Source organism: Cetorhinus maximus, chromosome 17 (assembly GCF_964194155.1).
Source record: "Cetorhinus maximus chromosome 17, sCetMax3.hap1.1, whole genome shotgun sequence".
NCBI lineage: Eukaryota > Metazoa > Chordata > Chondrichthyes > Lamniformes > Cetorhinidae > Cetorhinus > Cetorhinus maximus.
In genome coordinates, this window is record NC_135895.1 from 82,781,011 (window position 1) to 82,800,831 (window position 19,821).

Genomic DNA, 19,821 nt, shown 5'->3' on the forward strand with positions numbered 1-19,821 from the left:
GCGCAATATAATTTACTACTAACTGGCCCCAGCATAGCAGAACAATTTACGATCAAGATAAACAGAGGCAAATTCTTCCCAAGACTTGTCAAAAAAAAAGAGATGCAGTTATTATCGCCAATACATACATAGGTACCTGAAATAAAACACATTCAAGGTAGGAAAATGTCCAAACTACTTCCTTGGGAATGTAGGAGGGGTTTTGGGAGGGCGGGGGGAGGGGGGAACCATTTTTTGTGAATGTGGAAAGATGAAGTGGATGTGTTCCAGGTTTCATACACTTTGTGTCCTTTTTGTATAATGTCTAATGCACAATAGAGCTCTGTTCTGTATTGACCACCAGCAAGAAAGGGGCAATCCAGTGACTGACAGGTCATGTTTCAACCATAATTTTCTAAATTAACAAAACACAATGAACACAATGAGACATTTTAAGGATAAACTAAAGGCAGTATATGAATTCAGGTTGTTGTTGTAGTAAATGATGACTGGACTTTTAAATGTAAATAGAAACCATAAAATTGAATCATACCTTATAGAAGGGGTTTGTTTTTAGATTAATATGCTATTCAAATAGATTCTTTATAACATAATCAGAAAGATCTGCAACATATATTAGGGAGCAGGCACTCTAATAAATATTCTCATGTACTTTGACTTTACTGCAGTGACTTAATTTCCTTGTTTTTCACTCAGCAAAGTACTTACAATTTCAAGTTAGATCAAGTCTGATTTGGGCCCTCAGCTTGACCTACACCAATGGCACCTCCTTGCACAGAGAACCAGATGTTTTCATCAAGTGCTCAGTGCATTCTACATGCTGTCATCACCAGTAGGTTGGACACAGGGCATAAAATATCTTAACTGGTCAGTCCTCTCATTGCTTTGTATGGGTTATTGCTGACGCATACTGTTTTTACATTTGCCTATGTAACAGTCATTGCACTTGAAACATAATTCTATGCGCAAACTGCTTTGATTTGTTTCAAAGCGATGAAGTATAGCATAATTCCAAAGATTATTACTTCAGGTCTGTGTTTTATTTGTTTTGGAAATTAAAATTGCAATGAAATCAAGTTTTGTCCAGATCATTATCAACTTGCTCTACAATTTTATCTGAGACAAATAAACGGGTATTACACCAGTGGGACATGCAAGCAAATGTAGCCAGTGGGTAATGAACTTCCCTGCTACGGCACCACTTCATATCCAGTACCAAGCAAAGCGCCAAACTGCAGGATACCTTCAGCTGATTCTCTTACATTAACAGATGAGTCCTTGGCCAGACTTTAGTGGAAGCTCTCCACTAAACAAAGCAATGGTAAAATGAGCTGTCTCTTGCAATCGAATACTACAAAACTGCTTTCTTCAAAATAGCAACAAAACTGCTTCGGCTCAATGTTTTTTCTCTTCTAGATACAATACTTACAAGTGATGTGATTAGGGTTGAGATAAGAATAAACGTCTGTACATTGGCTAGTGGGGCAGCCTTAATAGAAATACACAATGTGCTTTTTCTCATTACTATGCTCTAATACCAGGCAATAAAATGCTGTGAAACTTGAGCATCTGCTACCGTGACTCCCTTGACATTTCTTCAGGTTGCCACGTACATTGCATCAGTGCACAGTCAGAATAATTAGGTTCCAGATGTGCAAAAGAGAGCTACCATTAGCTGTCAGTTTCTGACACTTGGTTCTGCTGTTATATCAACTGAAACACCATCCCAGTGTGACCTACAGCCCACAAACATACAGAAGGCAATGTAAGGGTAAACTATTACGAATTCTGGTCAGCACCATATGATTGTTGTTTTAAATCCACTACCTAAAGATCAAACATTTCTTACAAGGGTTCTTGAATCTTGTTATTTGGCAAAGTCATCAGAAATTACAACACAGTACTTTCAGTGCAGCTGTGCCAGATAGATGGAAACTAATTATCAATAAGTGTGTGGTGGGCAAACTAATTAAAGCCTGAAACTCATACAATAAGTGATTGGAAAAAGGATTTTGAACATATTAAGGAGTTGTTTCAAACTCACTACAATTAAATTCTCACTTACAAAAGTCTCTTACTTGAAATTCAACTCAAGGAAACTTGTTCTGAAAACTAGATATCCCAACAGTGCGTGTGAAGTAATCAGAAAGTGCCCAAACGCACAACAGATTGATTGGCATGTGGAATTGAAAAATAGTCTGACATTAATTGCTGTGATGGACAGATCAGTGAAGGTTTACACATGGACCTTCTCTTTCAGATGTTGACTGAGCTGCTGCATATTTCCAACTTTTTTGTTTTCATATCACTCCCGATATTTTTAAGGATCTCCTCTGTGGCACTCTGAAATGCTGTAGTAGGCCATAAAAGACCAGCCAGAAGAGCAATGTGATAAATGGCTGGGGAAGAAACGATAACAAACAACTGGGGACATGCAGACGAACAACAGAGGATTGGAGAATTAAGAACAAAACTGACATTGTCTTCATCTGCAGATAACTGAGGTGGAACCTTTTATCAGCTCAGCCTATTATGTCCTTTACACAAAAAGCAGGCAAATCCAACCCGGCCAATTACCGCCCCATCAGTCTACTCTCAATCATCAGTAAAGTAATGGAAGGGGGTTATCAACAGTGGTATCAAGCAGCACTTGCTGAGCAATAACCTGCTCACTGATGCTCAATTTGGGTTCCACCAGGGCCACTCAGCTCCTGACCTCATTACAGCCTTGGTTCAAACATGGAGAAAAGAGCTGAACTCCCGAGGTGAGGTGAGAGTGACTGCCCTTGACATCAAGGCAGCATTTGATCAAGTGCGGCATCAAGGAGCCCTAGTAGAACTGGAGTCAATGGAAATCAGGGGAAAAACTCTCCGCTCGTTGGAGTCATACCTAGCATAGAGGAAGATGGCTGTGGTTGTTGGAGGTCAGTCATCTCAGCTCCAGGGCATCACTACAGGAGTTCCCCAGGGTAGTATCCTTGGCCCGACCACCTTCAGCTGTTTCATCAATGACCTTCCTTCCATCATAAGGTCACAAGTGGGGATGTTCGCTGATGATTGCATAATGTTCAGTACCATTCGCGACTCCTCAGATACCGAAGCAGTCCATGTCCAAATGCAGCAAGACCTGGACAATATTCAGACTTGGGCTCACAAGTTGCAAGTAACATTCACACCACACAAGTGTCAGGCAATGATCATCTCCAACAAGATCGAATCCAACATCACCTCTTGATGTTCAATGGCATTATTATCACTGAATCCTCCACTATCAACATCCTGGCCAGACACTGAACTGGACTAGCCATATAAATACTGTGGCTACAAGAGCAGGTCAGAGGCTAGGAATCCTGCGACGAGTAACCCACCTCCTGACTCCCCAAAGCCTGTCCACCATCTCAAAGGCAAAAGTCAGGAGTTTGATGGAATACTCCCCACTTGCCTGTATGAGTGCATCTTCCAGAACACTCAAGAAGCTAGACACCGTCCAGCTCAAAGCAGCTCGCTTGATTGGCACCACATCCCCAAACATTCACTTCCTTCGCCACCGACGCACAGTAGCAGCAGTGTATACCATCTACAAGATGCACTGCAGGAATTCACCAAGGCTCCTTCGACAGCACCTTCTAAACCTATGACCACTACCATCTAGAAGGACAAGGGCAGCAGATAGGTGGGAACACCATCACCTGGAAGTTCCCCTCCAAATTGATATAGGGAGTGACAAGGTATTGGAGGTGTTGGCAGGCTTAAAAGTGGACAAATCTCCAGGTCCGGATGATTTGTGTTCCAGACTGCTGAGGGAGGCAAGGGAGGAGATCGCTCTGACCCAAATTTTTAATTCCTCTCTGGCCACAGGGGAGGTGCCAGAGGACTGGAGAACAGCTAATGTGGTTCCGCTATTTAAGAAGGGTTGTAGAGATAAGCCAGGGAACTACAGACCAGTGAGTCTCACGTTAGTGGTAGGGAAACCATTGGAGAAAATTCTGAAGGAGAGAATCTACCTCCACTTGGACAGGCAAGGTTTGATCAGGGATAGTCAGCATGGCTTTGTCAGAGGGAGGTCATGCCTAACAAATTTGATTGAATTTTTTGAGGAGGTGACCAGGTGTGTACATGAGGGTAGTACAGTTGATTTGGTTAATATGGATTTCAGCGAAGCTTTTGACAAGGTCCCACATGGGAGACTTATAAAGAAGGCAAATGCACATGGGATACAGGGTAATTTGATAAGGTGGATTCAAAATTGGCTTAGTTGTAGGAGACAGAGGGTGATGACAGAAAGGTGCTTTAGTGACTGGAAGCCAGTGTCCAGTGGCGTACCACAAGGATCTGTGCTGGGTCCCCTATTATTTGTCATTTATATAAACGACATAGATGACTATGTGGGGGGTAGGATTAGTAAGTTTGCGGATGACACAAAGATTGGCTGGGTGGTTAACAGTGAGGTTGAGCATCTTGGGCTACAGGAAGATATAGACGGGATGATCAAATGGGCAGATAAGTGGCAGAAGGAATTTAACCCTGAAAAGTGTGAGGTGATACACTTTGGAAGGAGTAATTTCACAAGGAAGTATTCAATGAATGGCATGACACTAGGAAGTTCTGAGGAACAAAGGGACTTTGGCGTGTGTGTCCTTAGATCTCTGAAGGTGGAGGCTCATGTTAGTGGGGTGGTGAGAAAGGTATGTGGGACACGTGCCTTTATCAATCAAGGCATAGATTACAAAAGTATAGAGGTCATGTTGGAGTTGTATAGAACCTTGGTGAGGCCACAGCTGGAGTAGTGTGTGCAGTTCTGGTCGCCACATTATAGGAAGGATGTGATTGCACTGGAGGGAGTGCAGAGGAGATTCACCAGGATGTTGCCTGGGATGAAATATTTAAGTTATGAAGAGAGGTTGGATAGACTTGGGTTGTTTTCGTTGGAGCAGAGAAGACTGAGGGGTGACCTGATCGAGGTGTACAAGATTATGAGAGGCATGGACAGGGTGGATAGGGAGCAGCTGTTCCCCTTAGTTAAAGGGTCAGTCACGAGGGAACATAAGTTCAAGGTGAGGGGCAGGAGGTTTAGGGGGATGTGAGGAAAAACATTTTTACCCAGAGGGTGGTGACGGTCTGGAATGCGCTGCCTGGGAGCGTGGTGGAGGCGGGTTGCCTCACATCCTTTAAAAAGTATCTGGATGAGCACTTGACACGTCATAACATTCAAGGCTATGGGCCAAGTGCTGGTAAATGGGATTAGGTAGGTAGGTCAGGTGTTTCTCACGTGTCGGTGCAGACTCGATGGGCCGAAGGGCCTCTTCTGCACTGTGAGATTCTGTGATTCTGTGAAGTCACTCACCATCCTGATTTGGAAATCTATCACCGTTCCTTCACTGTTGTTGGGCCAAAATCCTGCAACTCCCTTCATAACAGTGCTGTAGGTGTACCTACACCACATGGACTGCAGCGGTTCAAGAAGGCAGCTCACCACCACCTTCTCAAGGGCAATTAGGGATGGGCAATAAATGCTGGCCCAGCCAGCGAAGCCCACATCCCGTGAATGAATAAAAAATATATAGTCAATATTCTAACACAATCTGACAATTGGCAGGTGAAACCTACCAATCTTGAGAGTGCTGAAAGGCAATGTAATGAAATGACCTCTTCAGCCTTTACAGTAATCGCTGCTTCTGATGGTCGATAGGTTTTTGTTCGGCAAGGGTATTAAGAAATACAAAACCAAGGCTGGTGACTGAAGTCAAGATATAAATCAGCCTTGATCTAATCGAATGATGGATCAGGCTCAAGGAACAGAATGGCCTGCTCCTGTTCCAATAGCTTAAGTTTTAAGACAATAGGAGGCTAAATTCACTTATTGAATACCAATTATGACGTTTGTACTAATCTCATGATGCCCAGGGTTATTCAATCTGGTGAAGAATTTTCATTTTATCACCTTTAGATCTTAGATTCTGAGAGGACAGGTGGGGGAAAAAATAGGGCATTAACCACAGATAACTCCAAAATTTCAGCTAAATCTGCACTGGAGAGCTTGATTAGGCTGGGATTTAAACAGTGACCTTCCAGTGCACAGTGCATCACCAGACCACCTGTCAGTAAGATACGACAAGAAGTGAATGGCCTGTTATTTGCCCATCCTCCACTCATTGTAAATGATGGATGCCTGGTTTGATTATGTCTGCAATTACTAGTTGGTTCCATCTCAGATTTTAACTCGAGGGGCACACACAATAGTTATCATAATAATAATGAACTTGAGTTCAAAACATAACAACTTACATTTATATAGTTCCTTCAACATAATAAAACACCCCACGGTTCTTCACAGGAAGGCTAAAAAAACAAAATTTGACACCAAACTAGATGAGAAGTAGATTTTAAAGGTCAAAGAAGTAGGTTTTAAAGATTGGTTTAAAGGAGGAAAGAGGGATGTAGAGTCAGAGAGGTTTTGAGAGGGAATTAGAGCTTCTATCTCAGAGGATTGTAGGGCTGGAGGAGGTTACACAGATAGGGAGGAGTGAGAACATACAGAGATTTGAAAACAAGGATTAGAATTTTAAAATCGAGGCATTGCTTAACCAGGAGCCAATGTAGGTCAGTAAGCACAGGGGTGACGGGTGAACAAAGCAGTGCAAGTGAGGACACTGGCAGCAGAGTTTTGGATGTCAGGTTTACAGAGGGTAGAGTGGGAAGGCTGGCCCACTGCTGGAGTAGTCATCTAGAGGCACCAAAGGTATGAATAATTGTTTCAGTTGTAGGTGGGCCAAGGCAGTGGTGGAGTCGGGTGATGTAACAGCGGTAGAAACAGGTGGTCTTAGTGATGATGCAGATGTATGGCCGTTAACTCATCTCAGGGTCAAATATAACACCAAGGTGTAAACAGTTTGGTTTAACTTAAGACAGTTGCCAGGAAGAAGAATGGAGTCATTAGTTCAGGAACAGAGTTTGTAGCTGGGATCGAAGACAATGACTTCGATCTCAGCAAAATTTAATTTGACTGAATTTCTGCGCATCCAGTACTGGATATTGGACAAGCAGTATGATAATTTAGAGACAGCAGAGGAGTCAAGAGAGGTGGTGGTGAGATAGAGCTGGGTGCCCTCAGCACGTGTAAAAATTGGCGCTATGTTTTTGGATGGCGATGCTGAGGGATAGCATGGAGATGAGCAATGGGGGGGGGGCAAAGGATCCACCTTGGGGAACGACAGAGGTCAACAATGTGGGAGTGGGAAGAGAAGCCATTGTAGGTGATTATCTGGCTACAATTAGATAAGAATAGAACTAGGCAAGTGCAGCTCCAATCAGCTGGATGATGATAGATGGATGTTGCAGGAGGCTGGTGTGGCCATGTCCAAGACTGCAGACAGTTTGAGAAGGATGTCACAGTCACATCAGATGTCATGAGTGATTTTGATAAGAGTAATTTTGTTACTGTGGGAGGGAAGAAACCCAGGTGGAGAGATTCAAACATGGATTCAAGAACTTTGGATAGGAAAGGGAGATTGAAGATGGGGCAGCATTTTGCAAGGTTGGTGGGGTCAAGGTTTTTTTTTATGAGGAGGGGGATGATTTCTGCAGATTTGAAGGGACAGTACCTGAAGAGAGGGAACAGCTCCGAAGCTCACAGGTGCAGCATATTAAGATACAGGCAGTTGAATTTCTCAGCAAACATCTCAGGACATAAAATTAAGCCCATTGTTCATATTTGACTGCAGAACAAACTCTCCACAAGCACGATGTGCTTGCAAAACACAGAAGATGTCGAACGTGAGATATGATTCTGCGATTGGACAAAACTTGCTGAACAATCCAGAATGTGTGAAGAATTACACAAACAACCAATTTAAGATCATCAGTCAAACTTGCAATGTGGCTCACTTATGCTTACTAGAAGCTACATATATTCATATGCAGAGGCCTGTCCTCTGCAGGCAAACAGAACATGTCCAGGCATTGCACCTTTTTTTTTGAACTAAACGCAAGAGTGGGGACAATAGTTTGCATTCTCCATAGCAATGCCTCGACCAGAGTGGACTTGCCAACCAATCAGCACCCTTTTCTCATGCAGTAAAAAATTGTTGCTCCCTTTGAAATTTGGCATTCTTGTGTCTGCCCTGATGAGTGCAAGACAGAAAATTTCAACAGCATGTCTCTCTTTCAGCAATAATCAAAACCTGAAAGCCCTTAACATGAATCACAACACGTGGGAAACTTGAGCTGATGGTTGATACAAATGGTGACACAAGCTGGGCAGGAATTCGCCACCACATGTAGTTTCGGAAACTCTAAAGCAGACACCAGCCTTGCAAACAAGGCATCAGCAGAGACCATCCAGCACCACCAAAGGGCAACTTCATGTGTGGCAAAAGCAAAAAACTGCGGATGCTGGAAATCCAAAACAAAAACAAAAATACGTGGAAAACTCAGCAGGTCTGGCAGCATCCGTGGAAAGGAGCACAGTTAATGTTTCGAGTCCGCATGACTCTTCAACAGAACTAAGGAAAAATAGAAAAGGGGTGAAATATAAGCTGGTTTAAGGGCGGGGGGGGGCGGTTGGGATAAAAAGAGCTGGATAGAGGGCCAGTGATAGGTGGAGATAACCAAAACATGTCACAGACAAAAGGACAAAGAGGTGTTGAAGGTGGTGATATTATCTAAGGAATGTGCTAATTAAGGTTAGAAAGCAGGACAAGCAAGGTACAGATAGCCCTAGTGGGGGTGGGGTGGGGTGAAGGAATCGAAAAAGGCTAAAGGGTAGAGATAAAACAATGGATGGAAATACATTTAAAAATAATAGAAATAGGTGGGAAAAGAAAAATCTATATAAATTATTGGAAAAAACAAAAAGGGGGAAAAATCAGAAAGGGGGTGGGGATGGAGGAGACAGCTCATGATCTAAAATTGTTGAACTCAATGTTCAGTCCGGAAGGCTGTAAAGTGCTGAGTCGGAAGATGTGGCACTTTTGGCAGATTTTGCCCTTGTTCAGCAGATGATGTCATGTGACCTCACCAAACTTCTGAGGCTGAATTCTCATCATGTCTCACAGATGGAAGAATGCCAATCAACCTTACATGATCTTAGACTTAGATTATTCACCCTTGACTGTTTATCTTGCCATGCAACCTTGTAACCTATGCCTAATCAACAACTCTCAGTCACATTGAATTACAGAATATTTGTGCTTATGCAGATTTAGGGATGGGTGCCACAGCACAGTAAAGAAAATCTCTGCTGTTTTGCAAGTGAAGAAAGGAAGTTCTTTCAGGGATAAATAGTCGGTTGGTAGTACAGAACTTGAGCATTGCTGAAAAAAAAGACTTTTTTTGTCAAAACTTTTCATCTTACACTCATCAGGACAATTGGCAAGAACATGGGTATTTTCTTAAGAATTTTCCTGAGTGCAAGACGAAAGGCTTTGACAAAAAACTCTCTTTTTTCAGCAATACTTAAGCTCTTTCAGTTCATTTGTTGACCAGATGTGCAGCAATGACAAACACCATCGAAGTTACTTCTCCAACTAGACTTCAAATGAGTTTTCACCACCCAAACATACAAAAGTAAGATTCTATTGTAATTGAGTTAGTTCATCATTAGACTTCTGCTGTGTTTGCAACATATTACAATGGAAGGTATGAGGGAGGAATGAAGCAGTGCTGTGGAACTACTGCAGCTGTTTGCTTCAAAACAGTGACAATGGCCTTGGGCCCTTTGGCTTCCATTAAGACACTTTGGATGCAATGCCAAAATTAAATATAAACTGGAAGACTAAGCTTCTAGTCACACACAGTGATATTCCCCCACCTCCAAATATACCATTGCTTTCTAATAGCTTGAGTTAAAATTCAATCCAAATGTTAATCTGCGGCCATCCCTTGACCCGGGACCAATTGGCCTTACATAATATTTCCATGGAATGGAGTACAATTTCCTCCCTAGTTTTTTTTAATTCATTCACGGGATGTGGGCCTTACTAGCTGGGCCAGCATTTATTGCTCATCCATAGTAGCCCTTGAAAAAGGTGGTGGTGAGCTGCTTTCATGAACCACTGCTCATATTTTATGTTGTTACTCGGTTGTGTGTCCGGATGTAATTCCAGCAAGCGGACAGTAGAGCTGATTTAATAGGAGAAACTCATTTAAAAGGGAGAAATTGCATTCATTCCGCAGGATAAAGCAGTGCTTCTCGCTGCCAAACAATCTAAAAGCTCTCCACCGAGTAGCAACGTAAAATAAGAGCACTAACAGCATTCTCTTCGAGCTAAGATTTAAAATTGAGGCTCATGATATTTTAAAATGAATCCCCAACACTAAAGAGTGCAGTGAACTGGCACGAGCAAAGCATCGTTAGTTTATACATGTAAATTATCATACCAAAATAAAACAAAAGCAAAATGCTGCAGATGCTGGAAATCTGAAACCAGAACAGAAAATGTCGGAAATACTCATCAAGTCATGTATCAGAATAGTCATCGGCCTGAAAAATTAGCTGTTTCTCTCTCCACAAGTGCTGCCTGACCTGCTGTTGTTTTCAACATTTTCTGTTTTTGTACCAGATATAAACCACAAAAGATGACGTTTAAATTAGGTGCATTCAGATTTACAAGCGCTGCCACTGCAAAGTGTTGACAAAGCTGTCTTAAAATAGACCATGACCATGACTTGGTGGACATTTTCTGACAAGGTTATGGAAGATATGTGACCAACAATTTAAATTTTGGAGAGAGACAACTGCAATAGTTTAACTAGCGGTCATAAAAATAACATTTGGAGAAATCCTGCTACGTTTTATCATTACATTTTTCAACTGCGCCACAGGAGAATTTTCAAGCAAACTGGCAATAGAGGTTAGAGCTATGGGAGTCTTGGCATGAAGCTCCTTCATGATCTTTTACTACAGGCTCCATCATAGGAAGCATTTTACTGCAATTTTAACACTAACACAACTCAGATTTAGATTTCAAATATGTCTGCATTTTTCCATCAATCTATGTTTCTGATTACACTATCATCCTTTTCTGTTTAGAGACCAACATTTTAAAACCGACAAGGGTATATAAAGAGAGTAAAGAACTGCATTCATGCAGTGCCTTTCACAACCTCCCGACAACTCTGTTACAGTCCTACTATGTTTCTTTATGCCCAGCAAGACTGAGTAAACAAAGGGATTCAAGGCATGGTCGGATTTTACTATCAGTGACCATGTCATTTGCACCATTCTAAAATTCAACTTTTGGGACTCAAAATGCTGCATATCACTAGCGTGGCTCTCCAGTTTCTAATATTCATCTTCATTTACTGCTTGGCCACGTCCCTGGAACTCCTTTGTTTGGCTGGTTGAAGGAATTGTAATTAAAATTTGCTTTTGCTTGCTTTTTGGTTGACTATTTGTTGTGAATGGTCTTTATTAAACCATTGTAGTGGCTCATTTTAAAGTGGCTCATTCCACATCTGTGATTTGTTCCTTATCGTGCAGAATGAAAACTGTATGTGAAGCCAACATTTTTGAGCTCATCTGACTTTAAGACAGACTTACATTTATATAACACTCTTCACAAATCAGTACATGTCTAAGTTACTTCACAGCTGATTAAGTATTTTTAAAGTGTAGTCACAGTTGGAATGTAGACAATCATGGCAGCCAATTTGCACACAGCAAGGTGCACAAACAGCTTGCAGAGAAATGACCAGGCAAACTGCATTTATATTTTGAAATATTATTAGTTGAGGAATAAATGTTAGCCATGACACCAAGAGAACTCAATTGCTCTTCTTCAAATAGTGCTGTGGGATCTTTTTACAATGACATGAAAGGACACGTTTAAACATCTCATCTGACAGATAGCCCTTCCTATAGTGCAGTAGTCCCTCAGTACTGCATTGAAGTGCCAGCCTGGATTGTGTGCATGAGATCCTAAGAAGCAAACTTTGATAAATTTACAGTTGTTCGTCACAATTTTCACTGAACACTTTTGGGTGCATGAATCTGTTCCATTTTCCTACTTCTTGCCATGTTTTCATACCTGCTCTCTGGTATCTGCTGTAACCAAACATTTCAGCCGAGCATATATTTTTCCACTCGAAATCCTTTCAATCCTTTTTAGGCTCTTAATCATTGTGGACGCCAACATGTGAGCTTTACTGTGTTATAGTTCAGCCTTGAGTTGGCACTTAAATGTCATAGCAAATGCTATCCTACTATTCATGGAAACATTTTTTCAACTCAACCAGACTGCCAGGTGGATTTTCCTCCTCACTTTCCAAGAAAAGCTAACATTTATTGGCCTGTCTTGTGCAAACTGAAGGAACTCTCAATGAGAAGTGCAGTAACAAAGCATTGCTGTAGCTAGCTGTCTTGCCAGTTGAGATCATGGCGTTGAAGGATCCCAAGACTCAACTGCAATGGGATAAGCATGTTCAAATAATCAGACACATCAAGGAAGAAGCAAAATTGCTTCAAAGACAAGAAGCTTGTGAATGAAGACTCATGTGCTTTGCGCTAATGGAAGGTGTTGCAAACTGGAAACAGTAGGAGAAACATTCAACTTAATAACCTGCGATTGTTTCTTTACATGATTTGAACCCAAATAGTAATCTTCAATTGATTTTTTTATATCTCAGAACGTATTTGAAAATTTGTGCTGACTTCCAGCAGACAGTAGCTTTGTAGCCAGGTGATTCTGAGCTAGCCTGAATTTGGGTAGCTGCTGGGGCCCTGATATAGTCATTACTGTGTACTGCAGAAGTAATGTGTCAAAATCCCCTGGACTACAAAATACTCAACATGTAACTTGTCTAAATTTGTCATTTCTCAACTCTCCAAATGCTTTAGCCCTCACTTTTAATTTATCTTTTAAATGGTTTAATTTCCTCATTCCTAGTTTTATGGTTGGTCGGTTTTAGATAGGGAGCACACCGATAGGTCAGAATGAACAACAGAGTTCGACGATTGCTTTTCACGTCGGGCACCATGTTGTGTGTGGCTTCTTAGTGCACCTGTTGGTGCGTGAATCTGAGCCAGTGAAATTTCATCAGAAAACATGAATTGTTAACTTGGTAGTTCAGAACTTTAATATTCCGAAAAGAGAAACATGTTGCCAAAGCTTTTTGTCTTGCACCCATCAAGAGAAATGCAAGAATGCCAAATTTTAAATGATCACAACAATTCATACTATAGGAGAAATGGGTGCCGGTTGGTTGGTTGGACTTGAAAAGTGCATGGCCTCCTTCATATTACCTTGGAAAGGGAAAGTATCTCAAAAATTCGAACAACAGGTTTGAAGCCATTTCACGCTGCTGCTCCGCAAGTGGTATTTTCCACCAAGAGGATACTGCTGTCAGTCCAAATAGACATTCTACCCACCACACATTTGAGCAATGTCGTGGATCAATTTCAGTGCTGGTGCAATGCCAGCTATGCAGATAGTATGTCCCAGCAATTGAATGATTGAATCAAATAGCATGTTGCTTTGGTTGTTCGTAATTGGCTGAATAAAGACTGTACCCAACCAGGTCAACTTGCAAAACCCAAAACAAAACATTGACTGTTAGATGTGTTTCTGTGATTGGGCAGCACTTCTTGTACAATCCTGAGAGTGCTCATCGCTACACAAACAACCAATTCAAGACAACTGGTCGAGTTTGTAACGCGGCTCATTTATGTTTGCTAAAAGTGACATACATTCATACGCGGGGGCTCATTCTCTGCAAACAAAAGAAAAAACGTTCAAGCCTTGTGCCTTTTTGAATTTCCAGGGAGTCTGGGGAGCCCATAGTTCCACGTTGTTTTCTCCAGGGCAATGCCTCTGCCAATCAGAGTCAACTTTCCAACACTCCTTTTTCACGTAATTTAAATTGCTATGATCATTTGAAATTTGGCATTCTTGCATTTGTCCTGATGAGTGCAGGATGAAAAGCTTTGGCAACATGTCTCTCTTTGCAGCAATAATTGTTGAGCATTTTGAGAAGTTATGAAATGATGAAAAGGCTATGGGAGTGCTTTTGCTCAAACTACTCCTTTTTGAAAAACACAAAAATAACTCAAATTTCATGAATGTTATAAAGAATAACTTCAGTACTGCCACAGAGGTACTTCCACAGCTGGCTCTCCCTGATAGGCTGCACCACTGACATCAAATATTGGCAACATCTCGGGGCAGCTCCATTGCAAGTAGAATCAGGCAGCCACCTGAAGAATGTTCATTGCCAGCCTGCAACTTGGTTTCCCAGGGTTAAGACACTCCAGAGCCGTTCTAAGGCAAGCTTAAAGTTATGCCCCCCACAACCATCCCCCTGATTCTGGGGATGGTCCTCGGAACTGATACCACTGTATTTATTGGCTGAACAAGGAGGCAGTTTAAGAAGGAGGAAGGCTCTCCTTGGAGGTCTCTATGCTATAATCAAATTGTTTTTGCGGTTGAATATAATTTGCTTATATAAGGGATAGTACTGTAAATTGAAAGATCCTGTTCATATTTAGTGGAGCGTTATTATGATGTTCTGAACGTATACTGTGTTTATAGTTTTTTTTTTGGAGGGAGGATGGGGGAAATAACGAAAAAGTATCTGTCAGGAAATGTACAGCTGGGCTTAAATAGAGTTCCAAATTTCTGCATTTGCATTGAGATTTCATTTTAGTGACGAGACTTGCAAAAATGGACATTCCTTATTAAATACTAATATTCTTATTATAAGGAAATGAATGTTTTAAGCAGGTCAGGAATATCAATTAACAGATAGGAAAGCTCAAGATTTGTCCTCAAGCGAATTGCTATCAAGCATTTCCTTGGTTCATAAACAAGTTTTTGGCAGGGAGTTCAAGGCAGCAAGTCCATCCACATATCTGCTGACATGAACAAATTAACTGAACATTGTGTTTAGGATCTCAGATTGAACTGCCTGTAGTTTACTGCAGCATGTATCATTCGTACACTATAGATTGAAGCATGATTCAGAGATGACCTAAAGTTTAGTTTGTGAGGTTATGTAACAAGGGCCTGTCAAAGGTTCTATGAATTGGCCGGGGGGGGGGGTTTGCAGGGGAGACCATTTGGTTCCTCGAACCTGTTCTGCCATTTGATAAGATAACTGATCTGATTGCGGCCTCGACTTTCCTGTTGTTAAGACCCCAGCTGAGGTTACTTCTGGACAAGTCTGATCCCAGAGTGGAACCCAGCTTGATAGATCTAACTTTTATTTGTTTGTTTAGATTAGCTACTCGAGAGTAGCTACTGAACAGAGTCACAGGAGTCAGCTGATGAACTCTTAGAAGAATAAAACATAACAAACAAGATGGAACGATATTACAATACTCCTTCACTCGCAACCATACCTTTACAGATATATACAGATTTGTAAGGATAATACAAGTTACAAAAGCTATCTTGTACTCTGATGATCACAGTAAGTACACAGTCCATATACCAATAGGCACCTTGTGGTCAGACACACCACACACTGAAACCAAGTGACAGAGGCCACCTCAATCAGATGATATGGATCTCTCATCAATTCCCCACAGATGCTTATCCCACCATGAGCCAACTGGTCTCATTGCACTCCATCTTTCACACGAGGGTTTCCAATCTCCACTTTCCAAGAACTCACTTTGGAATCTTCTCCCAAACTGATGATATCTCTCAGATGCCTTCCACAGGGGTTCACCTCCAGGGTTCTGAACCCTCCTTCTGATGTTCCTCTCCCCTGAGTCACCTCATGCATTCAAACTGTCTTCCACACACACTCTCTTTCACCAAATCAGCCATCAACAGTGCACCACTGCTTCACATGCCCATAGCAAAGTTAGACCTTCAGTTGTCTCTTTGGACCTTCTTGCCTCTTGCAAGCTATTCTTGCTTTAAATCTGCTTTCTGCAACTTTTATCTCTTTAAATCTGAAACTTGGAGCCTCTCTGCCCCTCACTCTTAACTTCACTTAACAGGACTTTTTTCCAGGTTCCTGTCCTTCCTTTGTCTCGAAGGTCTGCTTGGGACTTTCCCCTGTTCCACTTCCCTGGATTTGGGGGTCTTTTCTTGGGACTTGCTATCTGTCCCCTTTGCTCCAATCTCTCCAGGCAGCTACTTTCAAAGCCAACTGAACTCATACAGCTTCCAAAATCAAAACTGCTGTTTATAGCTTTTGTGTGTTTGTTTATGAGAGGGATCTGCCTCTCTGGACCCCTGTTGCTTGGCAACAACCCAATTCTTCTACTCTTGTTTGTTTACCTTAGCTGCCACAATCACAAAAAGCCTCATTAGAAATGCAGGCACCTTTTTAAAGTGAAACTAAAACTCAATTTGACCTTTCTTAACACACAGATACAGAAATACAAATAAAAGTTAAGCTTTAAAGCTAAAACTCATTCCTAACACCCACAAATACCAATATAACTTATTCAAACTATCTCTATTTCCTAACAGTGTCTACCTCCTATACCCTTTGACTCCCTTGTCAGTCAAGAATCTATCTAACCCATCTTTAAAAATACTTAATGACCCTGCCTCCACTCCTCTCTGGTGAAGAGAATTCCATAGATTAACGACACTTGGAGAAAAAAATTCTCATCTACATATTAAATGGGAGACTCCTTATTTTTAAGGTCAGAACTGAATGGCCAGTGGGTTGTTGAGCCTCACTTGCAAAGTACCTCAATAAGTCAATCACTGACAGTTAATAGACTTCACCTGAACCTTTGTGATGCACTTCTTAAGAAAACGTTTTTGGAGGACAAATCTTTCTGCCCTTGTGGCATTTACCCTACCATAACTACAGTGATCCACAGTGATCTGCACAGACTGGTTTGTCAGGATCAAGCTTGTTCCCACAGGTTCTTGAAAGGCACTTTGTTGCTTGGGGCCAACATTTTACTGGCCGTTTTTTCCCATCAGGAAGAGGTATATTGTCCTCTTCCCTTACAGGTGAAGTCATTCTGGGGTTCAAGCCAGCAAAGAGAGCCTTTATCCCAAAAGGTCACGGTACAATTTGTTTAAAAGACCTTCTAAATGGTCCCCTTCCAAAGGAACCAAAGGGAAATTGTTTCCAGATTTCTGGAATAGAGATCAAAATACCCACAGAACTGACCCCAAACATCACATTGCACAGCATCCAGGGCAAGTTCATCCCAGTGATGAGATCCTGGAGAGCAATATTTCAAAAATATGACATCTCACTGACCTCACATGCTCCACAGTGAGACAAGGGAGTCAATGGCATAGATCGATGGAGAGCATAAACCACACGGAATTTTGGTGCAGCATTATTATTCTAAAATGCAATTTTGACCAAATTGTAAAAAACCCCTTTGCATTCCCCCTGTTTTTTTTTCAGGCCACCAAGCTGACTATATGGGAGATGTGGAAAATTGAGGATGGATGACAAGAGCTCTTTTGTTGTCAGTTAAAAACCCTTGCCAAACCAAGTAGTTCAAATGTAGCTGTGTTTCATAATTTACTTTGAAAACCACAAATGATTGTGCAGTCTGACGAGAAATAATTTTATTAAACTTATTTACCAGTCTACCTTCTATACTTTTCGTATAATTTACTTTTGAACAGCAACATGTTGGAGACTTTCATGACAGGCTAGCCTTGTGTATGTATATAGGGGGAGGGCGGAGGGGAATACAGACTCAGAATCCAGCAATTCCACATGAAACTTAACAACTTTTCAACAAAGCAACTCTCTACAAATGAAGCAAAACTGCAAAACGTAGACTTCAACTTAAATCGACATTAGGAAAACACAAGGCACATGTATGATTTTATCATGGAGAGTGCACTGTATTTACCAGAAACAAAACACTGACTGAAAACAATCACAAGCCTGTTTCAGGCATTTAGCGTGCATTAACTGCTGCGCCGTGACCCAGAAATGTAACAATTTGCTACGGTCAGTAAAAAGACGGATTAAACCGATTGTTTTTTCTATAGATTCTTTTAATCTGATTGTAAACTAGGCTAAATCATAAAAGGTTCACCACATGAGCAATCGACAGATTAAACTTTCAGCAGGGAATGCTTTCATGTAATAAAACACTGTGAACACAGCAATAATCCTAGGTTTCCCATTTGTTCTAGAGTGACTCGTGCCACCTGCCTGTCTTCAACTCCACATTTTCTTGCAGTGATCTGCATTTGGATGAAGATAATTTAATGTTTCTTTGTGCAAACAGGTCCTTGCACTGGCCAACAACTCCATTAAGTCGAAGTCTGAATGAGGCTTGTTCTTCTTGGTAAAGAGGATGCCATGCTGAAACTTCACAGCACTGTGCACAAACTGCACCTTACATCCAGTTTGACCATTGAGAGACAAGAGGATTGAGACGAGTCTCAATGAAAGAAATTAAATGCCACGGAAATCGTCACCTGTAACATGACTCTAAGGTGAATCATGGAATTTGAAGGGACAGAAATGCAAATTCAGAATTTTGATCAGAAAGGTCATTTTCAAACAGAGTGAGCAACATAAACTTTAATCTATGGATTAAAAAAATCTTTACATTCAGTTGACTGGCATGGCGGGGTCATGGTTAGATATTTCCTGATTGTTAAATTGAAATGTTCCTCAACTATATTTCGAATTTACCTCGTGAACCTTCTTGCAAATTTGAATGAAATGCATGGAAAATATCTTCAGCTCTGGCCTCCAAACTCTCTTCCATTATTACTGGCTCTGCACACTACTAATTAGAGATCATGCTCTCTCATTCCTCCCACACTCTGAATGTACAAACTTGTGCACTTCTCCTTCCTGCATCTTTAATGGTGTAGAAATCAAGACCCATTTTGCTTAATCTCCCTCTTACCCAAAAATCCACAACTGTGGAACTTATCAGCCCTTGCTGACCTCTTTTTGTTCCTAGATTCTTTAGGTCTAGGTGGGTGTAAAAGATGCCGCAGCACTAATTCGAAGTAGAGCAGGGAAGTTATCGCTGGTGCCCCGGTCAATATTCAATCCTCCAACAACATCATTTAAACAGACTATGTGGTCGTTATCACATTGCTGTTTGCGGAAGTTTGTTGTGCGCAAATTGGCTGCACATTTACTACATTACAACTTTACACTTCTAAAATACTTCTGTGACTGGCAAGTGCTTTGCTATACCCTAAGATTGTGAAAGGTGCTATATAAATGTAAGTCTTTCGTTAAAACTCAAGTTTGGTATCATCTACCCAAATTGCGCTTGGCTTCTGTACTATTCTTTTCAACCTTGATGTCCAAAACTACAAACCATGGTCTCTGACCTCAGTTTCTTAATTTAGAAAACACCAATTGTTTAAACATAACTCGTATTATTTTGGGGAAAATGAAAAGTAGGAAAGAAGAAAATAAAGTCATACTAGTGAAACACTGAACATTCCTAAAGAGTATGGGTGATTCAATTATTAATTTATTCCAGATTAGCATCAGCTTCTGGACTATAAGTTTACTGTGGGAAGGGTTCAGGAATATAAGTAACTCTTTACAGACTTGGAAAACTAGGAAATGATAAATAGCTTGACTCAGCATCCTTAGAGAAAGCAGCTGCCCAAACCTAACCAGAAGGGAATACTTGTCAGCGTGTATAGGCCAACATCAGACCAGCAAGTATCACATGAAAATAACAACGACCATAGGAGGTCTCTTTCCCAGGGCTTAAGCAATGTGACTGGGAAAGAAACTCCAGTCTTGGCTGTCTCTCAAAACTTATTTTCATTGCAACGTGAGAAACTTCAGTAGTTGGTTATGATACTGGGGCAAATTACAGTATTTCCCTTAGACTAAAATGGAAGTGAATAGTACTGTGAAAAATGCAAATTCTAAATTAAGCAGTAAGGCAAG

At 41.2% G+C, this 19,821-nt stretch overlaps 1 protein-coding gene across 2 annotated transcripts in view; it reads right to left on the bottom strand.

Annotated features, from left to right (window-relative positions):
- atf6 (activating transcription factor 6) overlaps nucleotides 1-19,821 on the bottom strand; it is a 367,278-nt gene that overhangs the window by 69,656 nt on the left and 277,801 nt on the right. The window lies entirely within an intron of this gene.